This window comes from Eupeodes corollae, chromosome 3, assembly GCF_945859685.1.
Source record: "Eupeodes corollae chromosome 3, idEupCoro1.1, whole genome shotgun sequence".
Classification (NCBI taxonomy): Eukaryota; Metazoa; Arthropoda; class Insecta; order Diptera; family Syrphidae; genus Eupeodes; species Eupeodes corollae.
Window position 1 is genome coordinate 131,772,880 of NC_079149.1, and position 16,575 is coordinate 131,789,454.

The following is a 16,575-nucleotide window of genomic DNA, read 5'->3' on the forward strand; positions in this document are numbered from 1 at the left end:
GTGACAGGACATAATTTGATGCATCTGTCAACATATTTACCGCTAAAAGCACGTACGCACTATCCGAAGATAAAAGCCTTGAGCTTGCATTTGCTGTCGATTTATCTGTGGAAAAAAACACCTATGTAGAAAGGATCTCAAAGAGATAAAGCTTCCACATCCTGGCATTGGTATTCATGGAATTCAAATCTGCTCCAGAGAAGATATGACTTACCGTTGGCATGAGAGTTGGAGTCGATGTTGTTGTTGCAAAGAAATCCTTTGGGAAGACACGTTGATGCACAGCGATGACATTGCACCGATAAATCGCTAGTTACGGCTTCTGAATTCGACGGATGGCACACTACCGTTCCCATTTTGCTTCTTTGAATTTACACGCTTCTGGATCTTTTTATTTGTGTACGTATTTTTTCCCAGAAGTGACACTGGAATGTAGAGAAATACTTTTTGAAGTATTGATGGAAACAGGAATTTTATTATTGGTATTTTTTGTTTTATTTAACATAAAGGTACGTAAGATACTTTTAGCAAAGGTATGTTATTTTATTGACCAAAACAAACGAAAGGTTGTCTAAACTAAAAGCTCCAACTCGAGATTTCAAATTTGTGGATCCATTTTTCCTTACTCCAAATTGTTCAACAATCTTTGAAAAATTCATAAGAAAAATCTAATAACTGATTCCGATTTTCCATTTTATTTTTTAAATCTGGTTTTTAAAATGAAATTTCATAGACAAGGACAACTCTGTGTGACACCGTTTTGTACATTATTTCATTTACATTTGACATCATCAGAATTGGAAAAAATAAGTTTTGCAAAAGTTTTCCAATATCGAACAGAACAGATTCGAGTTCTTTGAATATACATACATTTATCTATACTCCTACCTCCCCACTTTTTGAAGATGAGAAAAGTCTCATTCAAAATAAATTTGTTTCCTGATGTTAAAGTTTGGTCCATATTTTTTGTTTTTTCTTTTGCTTTACCTTTGAATTATAGAAGATTTTGCTTGTTTTTATGGTCTTAAGAAAAAGAAGAAACAGGAAGGTATTTAGGTGTTTAAGAAAAACCACTGCAAACAAATAGTTCTTAGTTAAAAAAAAGTTGATTTACGGTATAAAAGTTGGTTTGACAAACAATTTCAGATTGTACTTCGTACCTTTGACATTTTTTAAGTTGAGAACATTAAAGAAACTTGTACAAAACTTACCTTTGATAATAAACAATACATTCCAAATATCTCTCTGACCTTAAAAAATATCAAAAGCACAACTAAAAGACGTAGGAATTAAGTTCTGTAAACTTTTATAAAAGAATTAAGTTGAAAAATTGAGAAATTTTCAGTCCTTGAATTTTCTTCTAACTAAACAAGGATTAGGTTTTGAGTCAGTATTTTACAATTTGGTACATTTTACGAACTGTATGGTTAATTGATAGGTTAATTGATTAATTCTTGACTCTTGACCCCTTGCCACTATGAAAAAATATATCAAGAACACTTTTTAACTAGACCTCTATTTTTTTAAATTTTATTAAAAATTTTAAATAATAAACGGCTGAATAAGAAAGGTGGCTAATTTTTAGGCCCAAGGCGTACACCCATAAAACTAGTTCTAAATAACAGCGCCACTGACCTTTCCTACGCCACAATTCCTGGTTAGATATTGTTTGTGTCCAGCGAATTTTAAGGATGTGACGCAGACAGGGGTTCACGAAAGCCTTCGATTTTCTCAAGATGGTGGCCGAGACTTTCCATGCAAGCATTTAATAGCATGGATTTCACATTGGATTCGAAGAATCTCAGTTTAGTGCGTAAGAAGACTTGACTGGATTTCCAAATTTGTAACAAAGCTCCAAAGGCAACACGAGACTTATTTATTCTGCTTTTTACGTCCAGACCCGTACCACCATTTGCTGATACAATACTTCCGAAGTAATTAAATTGTTCGACCTCTTCAATAGGCGTGTCATGCAGAATAATACGATGTTTTGTTGGGGGCCTGTTAGCATTATTTTTGTCTCTTTGCTATTTTTTTAGGACCACATGATTCTCCTTTAACCCGTAAAGTTTGATACATCTCGGTCAGCCCACTGATGTTATTTGCCATGAGACATATATTGTCGGCATAGTCTAAATGGCTGAGCCCTTCAAACGTTCTCCATTGAATACCTTGTCTCTCAGTAGTACCGTCGATGGCCGTCAGAACATCATCTATCGCCAGCAGAAAAAGATTTTGCGATAAAACATCACCGTGTCTCACACCCTGACGCATTTCGAAAGAGTTGGATAGCTGCCCTTGCATTGTTGTAGGACTCCTTAATAACGGCAACCATTTTTGGCGGAATTCCCCTCCCAAGAAGTGATCTCCAAATAGATTCTCGGTTAACTTGGTCAAAGGACTTCTCAAAATCTACAAACATGAGGTTAAGCGGTGTTTGAAATTCTGCAGACTGCTCAAGAACAGCCAGCTTGTTTCCTCTTGATTCTAGCCTTTATCCGTTCGAGGATTAAAGTTGTCATTAGCTTTGGGAAAACGGACAAAACGGTAATACCACGCCAATTGTTGCAGTTCTTGAGATCACCTTTTTTGGCAATCTAACAATCACTCCATCCTTCCATTCCATGGGATAGGTTTCGTTTTCCCAAACAGTTTGTATAAGCGGATGCAAGATACTAGCTGCTGTGGTGGGATCAGCTTTCAGAAATTCCGCTGGTACTCCGTCAAGCCCGACTGCTTTCTTGTTTTTGAGGAGATTAATAGCTGTTTCAATTTCCACAACTGAAGGGGGTTCGATTTCGATACCCCTGTAGGATCTGCGCATTTCGTTAAGTTGGGGCACTTTAACACTCTGTTCAACGGGGTCCTCATTTAACAGGGCACAAAAATGATCCTTATACCTGTGAAGTTGATCTTCAATTGATACCAATGGTGTCCCATCCACATCCATTACAGGATGATTGTTGTTGTTTTTTTCCCGACAACTTCCTTGGCTATTTGGTACAATTCTCGAATACCTCCTCTTTTTGCAGCGTTTTTAGCGAGTTCATCTATCCTCACCCTTCTGTCACGTCTCAAACAACGATATACCATCTGAGTCAACACTCACATTCAATGACGAAGCTCTGTAGTTAAGGGTGTTGATATAACTACGTTTTATGTTGGGATCACTTAAAGCATTCGTTTTGAATTTAGGATTTATAGCTGTTGTATTAAATAGATTCAAGTCATGAAAACCACAAAACAAATGCTGGTGTACCCCAGGGCTCTGTTCTATCTCCAACACTTTTTCTCATTTTTATTAATGATCTCCTGTCTGCAAATTTTAATATAATACACTGTTTCGCTGACGATAGTACTCTTAGCTTTTCATAAAAAAAATGTTAAGCTCAATAAATTCCGACCTAAACCGCATTGTACAATGGGGAATAATAACCACTGAACATCTCGATATTTTAGGTTTGTGTATAATCAGAGAGAAAAAAACTAAACGAGAGAACCAACTTCGACAGTTGCTCTCTTTTTGCCTACAAGCTGCGATTTGCACATAAACTTGCATATGTATTAACTCCATATAAAAAAAATGTGGGGAACGAATACTTATGCAAGAAGATGTGCATACTCCCCACATTAAAAAAAAAATGGCGTCCACCTTTGAAAAATGGCGGATGCCATGCTGTTCAGAGGTGTTCAAAGAAAATTCAAAATTGTGGATGAACAATTTTTTGGTATTCTCATTGTGTTACTTTGGGAGTAATATCATTCGAATATGAAGTGAAATTAATTACTCTTGTTAGGTGCCAGAACAATGAAGATTTAGCAACAATTGTAAATTACGCATTTAGAGAAATATTAGTTAGTTATTTGAAGCCAGTTTTAATTATTAAGTAAGTAAAATAAATAAGGTGGTGCAACGGTGCAATGAGAATTAGGACCTAGAAACATAAAACTCTGAAAGCACTACAGCTATTATTTGTTTTATTATTATAGCTGCGTTTATGAGTTTAATTTTCGCTCAGACCGTTGATAAATGCAAAAAAAACTCAGATTTAGTTTAATTTTCAGAGTTCATCGACTTAATTTTGGCTGCGAGAGTTGCTGGAACATTGACAACGAGAGTTAAAGAATGTAAACATGGATCATTAAAATAAAACAACGCAGAAACATTGAAAACATTTTTATATACTCATCTCTTTTTTACATTCCTATTGTATTTGTGTGTACTCGTTGTTCATTTTCTTTATGTTACCGACATTTCCAAAATGCTGAAAATAAGTGATTTAAGTAGAGACTAAATAAAAAACCGTGAACTTCTGTTGCCAATTTTCATCGCATAAGATTTGTGAATTGGCGATAAGCTATTTTCACTAAGCTAGTGTGCTGTTTTTAAAGGCTTAACTACATATGTAAGCCGAAAAGTACTTTTGTACAAAAGTAAAATTATTTGTATTCTCGCTAGGTCAGTAGTTTTGTGAAGAGAATATACAAATTTGTTCTTCAACCAAAATTTAAGTCTTATGCATCATTTTTATAAGTTTTCCAGTTCTACTATTTATTTATATCTTATCTTTCAGTTATATAGCGATAAGGAAAAATCTGTTAGGGGAAGTTCTAACTACAGTTTTCCTGAAAGTGCATTGTGGGTTATTCATAGATGTTTGCTAAACTTTTTAGGCTATTCATAAATAAATGCAAATCCAAGTTAAGGGCTAAACCTGAATAACTATAAACATAGAAAATGCTGTGTTCAAGTAATTATTATCGCAGCCAAATTTCATAATTAATTTTGTTGGTGTATAAAACAGCTGAAAGACTAATTCATGACAAATAAATGTTACGTTAACAATAAAATCCAGAAAATATCGATTGATACCGTAATTACAGAAGATATGGATATTTAATATAAATATTCCCGGTAAACTGTAGACCTTTATTATTTCCACCTATTATAATTAATTCGATGTAAAATAATTCAATGCAGTATATTGTAGATAAAACAGCAGTTAAGTTATTAATTAAGGTATTACTATTGAAATAAACATAACATACATTTATAAAAAACATGTACTTGTTCATAACAAATAAAGTCTAGTCTAAAAAACCTTAACCTTGTTATACACTCTTTCTGAACACATCTTTTCTGGTTTTGGTTGTTAATGCCATCTATCTGTAACTCAAAGAAAGAGAAAAGAAAAACAAATTCACCACAATCTTCCGTTTTAACGTTTACCGTAATTCATTGACAAACGAAAATTGTTTGCTAGAATTAATTTGTGAAAACCAGAGAGAGACAGAAATATCAAATGTCTCGATTCTCTCTGCTCTTCGAGGTGAAAACATGTATACACCGATACGAATTCAACACGCTATAAAAAATGAGAGTAAGAGGTTCCAAATTGACGGAGACGAGGAAATTTGGCTATCTCATTTAGTTTTTTCTCTCTGGTATAATGAACCACCTTTTGTGGGACGATCACATACACGATGTGGCTAAAAATGTCGCAAGATGTTTTGGTTTCCCAAGGCGATGCAAGAAGTTTTACTTCCCTCTGATCTGGTTGTTATCTACAAGACTTATTTACGTCCAAAGCTTAAGTATAACTCCCATATCTGGGCTGATGTTCCTGCAACTTACTTAAGCCTCTTGCTGGTGATAATGATGTAATAAGATCATTAAAAAAGAAATGTTTCTTGTCTCACCCTCTTTTACTGTTATTTTAACGGTTTTTGCTCTATGGAAAAAGCCAGCTGCATTTCTATTCTTAAACAGTTCAACTGTGATACTCGCGCTTCTAGGAATGCTGTCAACTACAGAGATTCATTCTTTAGCCGTACTACGCGAATGTGGAATGTCTTTCCCACTCATTACAATATTCAGAAATTCAAAACCGATATGCACCGACACTTCCTTTAAACCCCTAAATCCATTTTCTAGTATTCAAACTGTGTCTACATAATAATTGTAGTATTATCCACTTGAATGTGCTCTTATTATAAACTAAGGTCCCTAGAATAAAGAAGTCTATTTGCGTTGGTCCCAAATATCTCTACCAACTACCAACTTTATTAAATTAATTTGACGAAACCAAAATACCACAATTGAAGTTCGAAATTTCAATAATACAGTAATTAAGGAATCTTTTTGTGCTAATTTTGTTTCATTTTCCAGCCCTTGCCCTAAAACATTAATTATGGTAAAACTGTATTCAAATAATTTTCTAATTCTTTTATTTTGATCCATCAGACATTTTTATGTTCACTCAGAATAAGAACACTAAATTAGATCTAAATACCTGCATCATGAAACTACGAATTCCAATTATGGTTTTTCTTCAGCTTAACGTACCTGAATTATCCTCATCCTGATTAAATTTATAAAACCTTGTTTTTTTTCAGGCCCACATGTGACCTATTAAGCAGAAGAGAAAACATCAATTATGTTATTCACTGAATCTTCTTTGCGGATTTCTTAAAAAGCAGCTTATTTGTATTATCCGTCTTATATAAACCCCCAAACATAATAAATGTCCTTAATACAAAATCTGAAGCCTCATAAAACTCTTTAAGTTGGGTGGGATTACAATACAAGAGTGTCTTTAAAAATATTAACATTGAAAAGACGTTTTTTTTTTGTTTTTTGTTCTTTTGAAGAAGCTTAATAATAAATTTGTTCAAGAGAAAATAAAGTCATCATCATTGCTATTAATAAGTACTTGAACGAAAAAGTTTTCATCCCCAGGAATTAAGTGCGGTGATACGGATATAAATTATATACCATTAAAAACTTTTTGTCTCACAGCACACAGGTGTATTTTATGTAACCGTGGAGTGGTAAGGCAGCTAAAAGGAAGAATTTTTGAGGGTATTGATTTTGTATCATTATTTATACATAGCTGGCCTGAGAAACTTTAGAAAGATTGAAAAATTTTATTGATTTTTGTTGGTGAATTATTAGGATTTCTTCTTATTTAATATTTATAAAGTTCTTTGGTGAAGGTTATCAACAATCAAAACCTATATTTGTCTTTTCACTTTTGAATTATGAAAAATTATCCCTACTTTTGGCATAATTGCTCCATTCAGTATTTTTTAAAAAATGTATCTAGAACTAATAGATCTTTTTCCAAAATCATGATTTATATTCTGGAGACATCCAATCTTCGAAAAAATGTCAGAAATTTAGAGCTAAAATCACAAAATGGTAAATATAACTTCATAGAATTCGCTAAGTCCTTTTGGCTGCTAAGTTTCTAACATCTTTCTTAATAAAAAGCAAATTAGAAGTCTACTAAATCTAGGAATGACTATTAAATTACTAAATATTAGTACAATTTCATTGTTTGTTTGTTGAAGATTTGCAACATTTCCGCTTAACAAAGAAAACGTGTTCAGCACTCCTGTTCCTCGAATTAAGCTTTATTTTATGGAACTTCTTATCTGATGTCTTTCTATTTAAGTTATTTAGTAGCTTTATTTTCTATTATAGACAAAGTAAAGATTAATAAATAATGTATTTATATGATTTCCGTCCTAAAAGTTCAATAAGAAAAAATATCATGAATCTAACCCTAGTTCGAAAAACAAACAAAATTTAAGAAATTCATTACATTTTTCCCATTTCAACTATTAACACGCTATCCACAAATCCAATATTCACTTAATCCATCATTTTATTATAATTCAGTGTCTCCTAAATATTATTTTACGCGATTTCTAAACAAGTCAATTCATCATCAATAACAATAAACTCCAAATAGGTATCTATCATTTTTATTGATCTTATCAGTTTTTGAATCTATTTCCTTATTGTTCATAACTATAAAAATCGTCCTTTCCATGCAAAAAGAAAAACAATAAAATAAAAATAAATATTGAATAACTGACGTAGGAATTATAAAATATAATACGCAATACAATGTGATATCAAACACGTCTGTTATAAATTATTTAGGTAACTGAAAAGTAAAACGTCATTAAAAGAAACATAGGTACGAGTATTTTCAAATCAAAATAATTATTATTCGTCTATGTCACCGCTGCTGGGTGCTTTTTCCATTCAAGCTTGATGCATGCTTCGTGCAGTTCAATTAACTGTCACATCTAGAATTCTATAGAATATAAAAATTGCTTGTTAAGTCAATATACCGGTCATGGCCACAAAATAATAGCATTTTACCAACCAGCTAACCAATACAAACTCAAATTTCTAACTGTTCTGTCTCTATATGAACAGCAACATCAACAGCAACACGCAGCAATAAAGGACGAAAGAAAAAACATAATAAAAAAAACATTACATATTTTCGAAAATAGAATAAATTTGTTGAGTATTCCCAAATTGGAATTGAAATTGGGATTTCAATCAATCAATAATAATAATATGAATATCGAATGAATAAAACGTAAACCTATAAACCTAAACCTCAACCAAATCCCTAAAATTGTCGATCCCTATGGCTCAGGTTCATATATCCTATATATGCATCATGCAGGACGATGATGATGATGATATGGTTTTTAGAATGCTTGTTTATAATAATTGCAACATGTGTCCTGTCCACCTGCTGAGAGACTGCTATTTATAGAAATTAAAATAGACAGTCCTGTGGCTAGGATATATCAAAAATATACCTATGTTCATGTATAGAAAATATTCAGAATGAAGGACATAATTGCCATACGACTAATGACGATGAACGAACTAACAAACTAACATAAGGCTAAATATTTTAATGAATTAACACTTAAAAAAGGGGCGTGGGTGGGGGCGGTTTTTCTATGGAGGTTTTGAATTGAATGCCTGTGGTACTATGGTTCTGGGAATAGCAAAAGCAAGTGAAACTGACATTGGCTTAATTTTATAGTAGTTTGCTTACACTTCTGTTGTAAAGTGCGGACAATTTTCCGGATTAAAATATTTTCATATTATAATTTATTCATATACCTACCAAAGGGCCAGAGGGGAAATCAATTTGATACACTCAAATTCATTTTAGTTGCTGCAGAAGTGCAGAATGCAATTGAAGGGAAATTATTCAGCCAATTTAACATTAAATTTGAATAAGCGTTAAAAAAAATAAGGATTTTTTTAAAATGACAAACTGCCTCGCTTTAAAAAATTATCTACCAAATTATAGCTTTAAGGTAAAATATACCATTTCTTCATAATTAGAAAAGAGTTAATTTATTTTTTCCTTTTTTTTTGTCACTTTGACAGTTTTCCTTGTACAAGAATCTATCTTAATGAACTCCTTGTGTAGCTCTCCTTAATTACTCAATTAACATAGATGAGCATTTAATTAAATTCTACTTCTAACAAAGAAAGAGAGAAGATATATAAATTTAGTGGCGTCATAGTGTCGTCGATATAAATTTAGTACCAAGAATTCTCATTAAGCTTGACTAAGTATAATTTGTTTGTGCATCATTGTCCTGCTACAACTTTACACCTACTTGATTATGGATGGAAATTAAAAAGTTTATTATAGTTATTGATTTCGATTGTAGGATTAAGAAGGAGGTTAGAAGTTTATGTGGTAGTTTTAAATCCTTTAAAATTTAGTGTGAATGCAAAAATCAAAATGTTGGTCAAGTATAAAAAAACTGACCTTTACTTTGAATGGAGTAAATAATATAGGGCACTGTGTGACACCATATTTAAGGATACGCAAACGTAAGAAAAGTAAACAAAAAATCAAACAGGATTAATAATATTTCACAATTTTATGGGATAAGCACATACTCAAGGGAAAATTACTACATTCGCATTCCGCATTCGCGTAGTACGGCTAAAGAATGAATCTCTGTACTTGACAGTACGACCGAAGTCGGGCTCGAGGGTAAACTGATGAGCATTCCTAGAAGCGCGAGTATTACGGTTGAACTTTTTAAGGGGAGGTATGCAACTAGCTAGTTCGCTAAAACACAAACCATTAAAATAAAGGTAAAAGAGAGTGATACAAGAACATTTTGACGACGTTCAAGCGACCAACCAATTTAAAGGCTCTACGTTCAATACTGTCCAAGAGTCTTAAGTAAGTTGCAGAATCACTAGCCCGGATGTGGGAGTTATATTCAAGCTTAAGACGCATATAAACTTATAGATAACCGCCAGATCAGAGGGGGAGAAAATATTCTTGCATCGCCTTAGGAAACCCAAACATCTTGCGGAATTTTTGGCGACATCACGTATGTGATCATTCTACAAAAGGTGGTTGGTGATACACATACCTGGAGTATTGAGATGTTCAGTCTCTTCGATGTAAGTGCCATCTATGGATAATGGCAAGGGGGGTATATCTCGGTTTAACGATACACGCCAGCATTGGGTTTTTGAAGCATTCAATTACACGCAGTTTTTATTCCCCATTTAACAATCCGGTTGGGGTCGGAATTTTATAAAAAAAATTGGGTGGCGTACGTTGAGAACTAGGGCCTTGTGACTTACAACTCTCAACCATTCCTGTGTGCGAGAAATGTTGTCAGGAATGGAGGGGACCTACAGTTTATATGCCGAATCGGAACGGCTAATTTAAGAAAGCACTTTTTCATGACAAGAGTTTCGCTTGGAGAATTTGTCAATTCCTCGCAAGAGACAGTACCCGTGAAAAGACTTTAGATGGCATAGGCAGGGATCGAACCCAAGATCTCTGGCATGACAGTCCAACGCACTAACCATCATGCCACGGGTACTACTACGGAATTTAATAAGCTTAGCATATTTTGTCGTTGCAATTCTACATCCGAAGAAGAGGGATGTGTTTCTGAAAACGAATAATACAAGCTAGACTACTATCGTCGGCGAAACAATGTATTAGATTAGTAGTTGCAAAGAGCAGATCATTAATACAAATGAGAAAAAGTGTTGGAGATAGAACAGAGCCCAGCGGTACACCAGCATTTCTTTTGAGGTTTCCATACTTGAATCCATCCAATACAACTTGTTTGTAACGATCTGAAAGATAATTACCAATCTAATGAAGAAGGGATTCATGAAAACCGAAAGTTGTCATTTTCGATAAGAGAGCCTGATGCCAAACCCTATCAAATGCTTTGAAATATCAAGTGCAATAATCTTGCTTTTTCCAAAGCGATATAAAGATTTGATCCACTGTTCGGTGAGATGAACCATGATATCACCAGTGGACGTATTGCTACGAAAGCCGTATTGTCGGTCATTAAAAAGCTTTCGATCTTCGAGATATTTCTTGAGCTGATAATTAATCAGTGTATCAATGACCTTGGAAAGAAGGGACTTTGGAAAGAGGGTGAGGAAGATTCGCCATTTTTGGGAATAGGTTGGACAAATGTGTGTTTTTCCATACGATTGGGGCGAGATATGAAGAGTAGGACAGATGAAAAAGCTTACGTAGTGGTTTTTCCAGCGATGAAGAACATCTCTTCAGAACATCAGAACAATAGCGGGGATATCATATGGGCAAGCGAATTTTTGTGTGTTTAGAACTTTTAGGTCTCATCCCACAGTCCGAGTGCGAAAAAAAAATTAGTCCCATAGAATCACTAACTCGCTCAAGTACAGGCGGAATCATAACACTCACTTTTAGCATAGAATTGGCGGTGAACTGCTTAGCAAAGAGATAAGCTTTTTCTAAAGAGCTAACAAATGGAGTGTCATTGACAACCAGCGTCGGAATCGAGGAATAGGAAGAATTCCTCATGTTTTTGTACAAATTACCGAAAATGTTGACTGCCTTTGGGACATTGCAGTATTATTTGCATTAATTTTTGGTCATATAAAAATTCGGTCCATCGATTATGGGTGTTGCAATTCTTCCTGGCTTGTTTGAATTTATTTTGGTTATCCTCAGTTGGATTGGCTTTCAAACAACGAAAACTTACCCCCTTCACACAAATAACCTCTTTACAGCTCGAATCAAACCATGCGTTTTCCTTAGGTCTGATGCTTTTAACCCTGTTCGATATAAAAGTTCTTCTTCCCAGGATAATTAAACTTGTGATCATATCAGCGCTGGCGTCAACGTCACTAGCGAGGAAACATAGTGACCAGTTAAAGATCCTGAAGTAATTATTGAGACCGTCCCAGTTGGCTTTCTGGTATTGCCAAACGGTTCTCTTAGGAGATCGTTCTTTAACTGGCGAGTTTTTACACGAGAAATTTGCTGATATAAAACAAAGGTAAGATGCACCTAGAGGAAATAGAACACTAATAGTGGACTTACCAGGGTCAGAGGTAAGAAACAAGTCGAGAGTGTTTTCTGCTCAACCTACCACGTCTGATATTCGAGTGGGCTCGTGGACCAGCTGAGTTAGGTGGTTCAACTCAGAAAAAAATCTCAGCGCACACTTCTTCTTGTGTTCATTGAAATCGCCCGTAACAACAATTTCAGTGAAACAATTCTTTGGATGGAATCAAGCAACGCATCAAATTCACGCGAAATCGACACTCTGTCTAGATTAGGGCTTCGAAACGATGGGGTTGCATGTACATACTTGGTGCTTCTGCATTAATAACGACATTGATTGAGAGTTAAAAAGACTCAATTAACCTAAAATAAGCTTGTACTTAAAACTCAAACTCTTTGTAATCTTTAAAATGTAAGTGAGAATGTAAACTAAGACGTCCTTTCTTATAGTTCCCTCATTTTATTGTTGTTCTAGATGATTCTTGTTTTTTTTTTTTCGATTTCTTCCAAGTTTTTTATACAAAATAACAACTACCATAAGTTGTTACCCCAAAAACTGTTTTATTTATTCTTTTTGTTAAATATTTTTAAGCTTTTGTTTTTAAGTCCCTATTGTAAAAAATTTAATTCAATTATCTACTTGGTTAAGATTCGAATCGCATTGAAAAGGTCATTCAATTAATATAAACGAACCAAAGATTTAATACCATAAATAAAGGGGTCTGATGATCGGTTAGCACCCGTGAAACATATGTAGCAAAAAAAATTGTTCGTGTTGCATTCAAACAGTTCTAATATGGAAAAAGTTCCAAAAAATGCTTTGCCCCTTTTTTTTAGTTAAAGTTTCTGACATTGTAGTACCCGTGGCATGATGGTTAGTGCGTTGGACTGTCATGCAAGGGGTCTTGGGTTCAATCCCTGCCTGTGAAACCTTAATTTTAAAAAAAATTATTTGCGCGGGTACTGCATCTTGCTAGAAACTGACAAATCCTTCAAGAGTAATTCTTGTCATGAAAAAGAGCTTTCTCAAACTAGCCGTTCGGATTCGGCCTTAAATTGTAGGTCCCTTCCATTCCTGACAACAGTACTCGCACACAGGAATGGTTGAGAGTTGTAAGTCACTAGGCCTTGGTTCACAACGGACTGTTGCGACACTCAATTTAATTTTAATTCTCACATTGTTTGGAAGTGTTCAGATACACTTTTTTTTTAATAAAAGTGAAACTAGAACTCTATTAACTTTTAGAAAACCTGTTAAACTACCTAATACTCATATAATTTCTTATTTATTGGATAATGCAACATGTTATGCAATAAGTTTGTTGAAGTTTTGCAACATTTTCACTAAATAACGAAAACGGATTTAACACTAGTGTTCCTCCAATGGAGCTGTATTTTGAAAACTACTTATGTGATGTAGTTTCTTTTTAGTTGTTTAGAAGCTATATTTGCTATTAAAGAAAAAATAAATAATAATAAATAATTTATTAATATAATTTCTGTTCTCAAAGTTTAGTACAAAAAATATCATGAATCAAATGAATGAAAAGTTCGAAAAACAAACAAAAATTTATAAACTTATTACATTTTTGTTATTTCAACTATTAACATGCTATACACAAATCTTATATTTACTTAATCCATCAATTTATTATTATTCAGTGTCTCCTAAATATTATTTTAAGCGTTTTCTAAACCAAAAGTTACCAAAAGTTTAAACAAATTTTTTTGTTGCACAGAATTATTTTGGATTTAATATTATTTTTTGTTCTTAAAATGTTAAAATTGGCGAAAAATATTTATTATTGTTATAACAAATTGGAATTAGATTTTTTTCAATTTATAACAATTTTGCATGACATCACCATATTCAAGAACAAATTTATTTGAAGTTTATAGCTTTATTAGTTCGTGAGATATTTTTACTCAACTATCACTGTTGCCTCCTTATATACAGCAGACGAAAAAAAGTATCCCGAAAGTACGAAAGTAGATACAATCAAACACAGAAAATATCTGAAAACCATTGATTTCAATTCTAAGAAGAACTTTTAAGAAAAGTAAAATTTTCAATTTGGCAATTCAGACTGATTACAATAATTTCCAATAGAAAATAAAAACTCTCTGTAGCTAGTTAAAATGTAGCTGACTGTGTTTAAGTAGTTTCCTTTTTGATTTAAGGAAATTGTTTTGTTTTTCAAAATATCACAAAGATTTTAAGAAATTATTTTGTTTTTCAAATATTTGGGATATTTGAAAAACAAGAGCAATCGAATTTTTCAGCAATCGAATATTATTTGAATAAGACTTATTCCACCTTTTGCCCTTATTGTGTTTGTCACTATTCCAAGTCTTAAAATCTCTTATATCAAAATTTCGAAAGATAATTGGAAAACTCAACAAAATTAAATTTCTTTTACCATATTTTTTTAAAAAACTGTCGAAATATTCTTTCAAAAATTGTTACCATCCAAGTTTCTTTTGTTTCAAAATATAGTTCCAAGTGGTAGTTGTAGCAATTGTTCCAATTTGTCGAATTGATAGTTCTTAAATTTCTTGATGTTTCAAAGTGGACATTCTTTTTAAGAAAGATGTTTGTATGAGCTTTTTTGCTGTGTCTCAAGAACTAACAAATATATCAACTTCAAATATGTACAGAAAGAATTTAAAAAAAAAATTGAGAGTTGTTCTGTAATCGCTGTTTAAATGTTTTGTTTTAATTTTCATTAATCTTAACAGTTGACGAAAAATATAATACAAATAAATAAGGCCTTCAAATGTTAAAGTTTCTTACATCTTTTAAAATTTATGTAAAAATGTAGTTGGCAGTTTTTCTTACAAAAGTTTTCAACCTACTAATTTTACATTAAAAATAGATACAAATTATTTTTCGAAAAACATTTTCAAAGTGATAGTGACGTCAGATACATTTAAATATTTTTTTTTATTATTTTGTTGTTATCACGTTTTTATGAAAATAAATGGGTATTTTTTTCAAAAATTAAACATTACAAAAAATTGCTTCAATTATTGATATTTTTGAAAGACTTACTATTTGTCTTATATATCAAAATCAAAACCGTACTCCTTTTTTAAGCAAAAATTAATTTTATATGTTGATCCTTCAAAACGCTCAAAACCTCAAATTACAAACATAATTACATATTTAAAATCACTGAAAACAACGGGTTTATGAAGGATTGTTGAAAATGAAATTCTGAACAATTATTTGAGTTATTATTAAAAATTAAAAAAATTACAAAAGTTTTGTTCAAAGTTTCTAAATATGTAATTATTTGTATTGTTAAAAAAATTAAAAAATAAGTCAATTTGCTGAAATTTTGTATTGTCTGCTGTATGAAAGTTTTACCACAATTGAAATGTTCATACACAAAATCTTTTTTTCACCCCGTTTCCAGTTTAAACAAAATATAGAAATATCTGTGGAGTGGAAGCACCATTAAACAATTGCACATTTTTGTGTCCTTTTTCATCCACTTTGACCTCAACTTCCAGTTTTATCCACAAGTCCGAAACTTTGCTTTTACCAGTATTTGCCTTTATAGGTTGTGCTTTTAAAAATTGATGAAAAAGGCAGTGGGTAATTTATTTATGGTGTCGAGTTATTTCAATTTTATTTCCTACCACGTACATTTAAACTGGAACTGGAGTAGAAATCACGAACAAAAATATCCAAACCTTTTTGCTTTGTTTTTGAAAAATCCAAGAGCTCAAACATCTGTTTTTTATTTTATTCAACTTTCAACTTTTATATCCAAAGGATTTTTGTGCCACAGCAAAATGATATATGGAAATAAATTCACACAATATTCAATTTTATTTTATGTGTTCGTGTGCATATTTTTGGTCCTTTATGGTTCCTATAAACATACATAACAAATACTTTAATTTTTAAAGGATTTACTAAAGTTTTTGTTTTATTTAAAAAAAATTCAATTATTGTTTTGCGCAATTAACTGTCAATCATCAATGAATAATTTAACTCATTAAATTATCATATATCAGAGGAGTAGAGAGAGAGAGAGAGTAAAAATCCAGATATTCAATTAACCATAAATTATAACCATACATAGTTATTAAAAAATGTATGTTGATTGTTTTTTAATTTACTTTTATTTATTTTTATCTGATTTTTATTCTTTGAATATTTTATATTTTGTTCAGTATTTTTATTGTCATTCATTAAAATAAACTGAAAATCATGTCCTATTTTTATGTGTATATAAATATTTATTTTTAATAATTGGAAATATTTATCTGAATATTATAATTCCTGTGAGTTTCATTATAATTCAATCAGATTTTCCGTAGGTTCATAATAAAAGTGAATTGTATGTATTTTTGATGGAAAATCTGATAAATGGAAAATAAAAAAGTTGAATGATTTTTT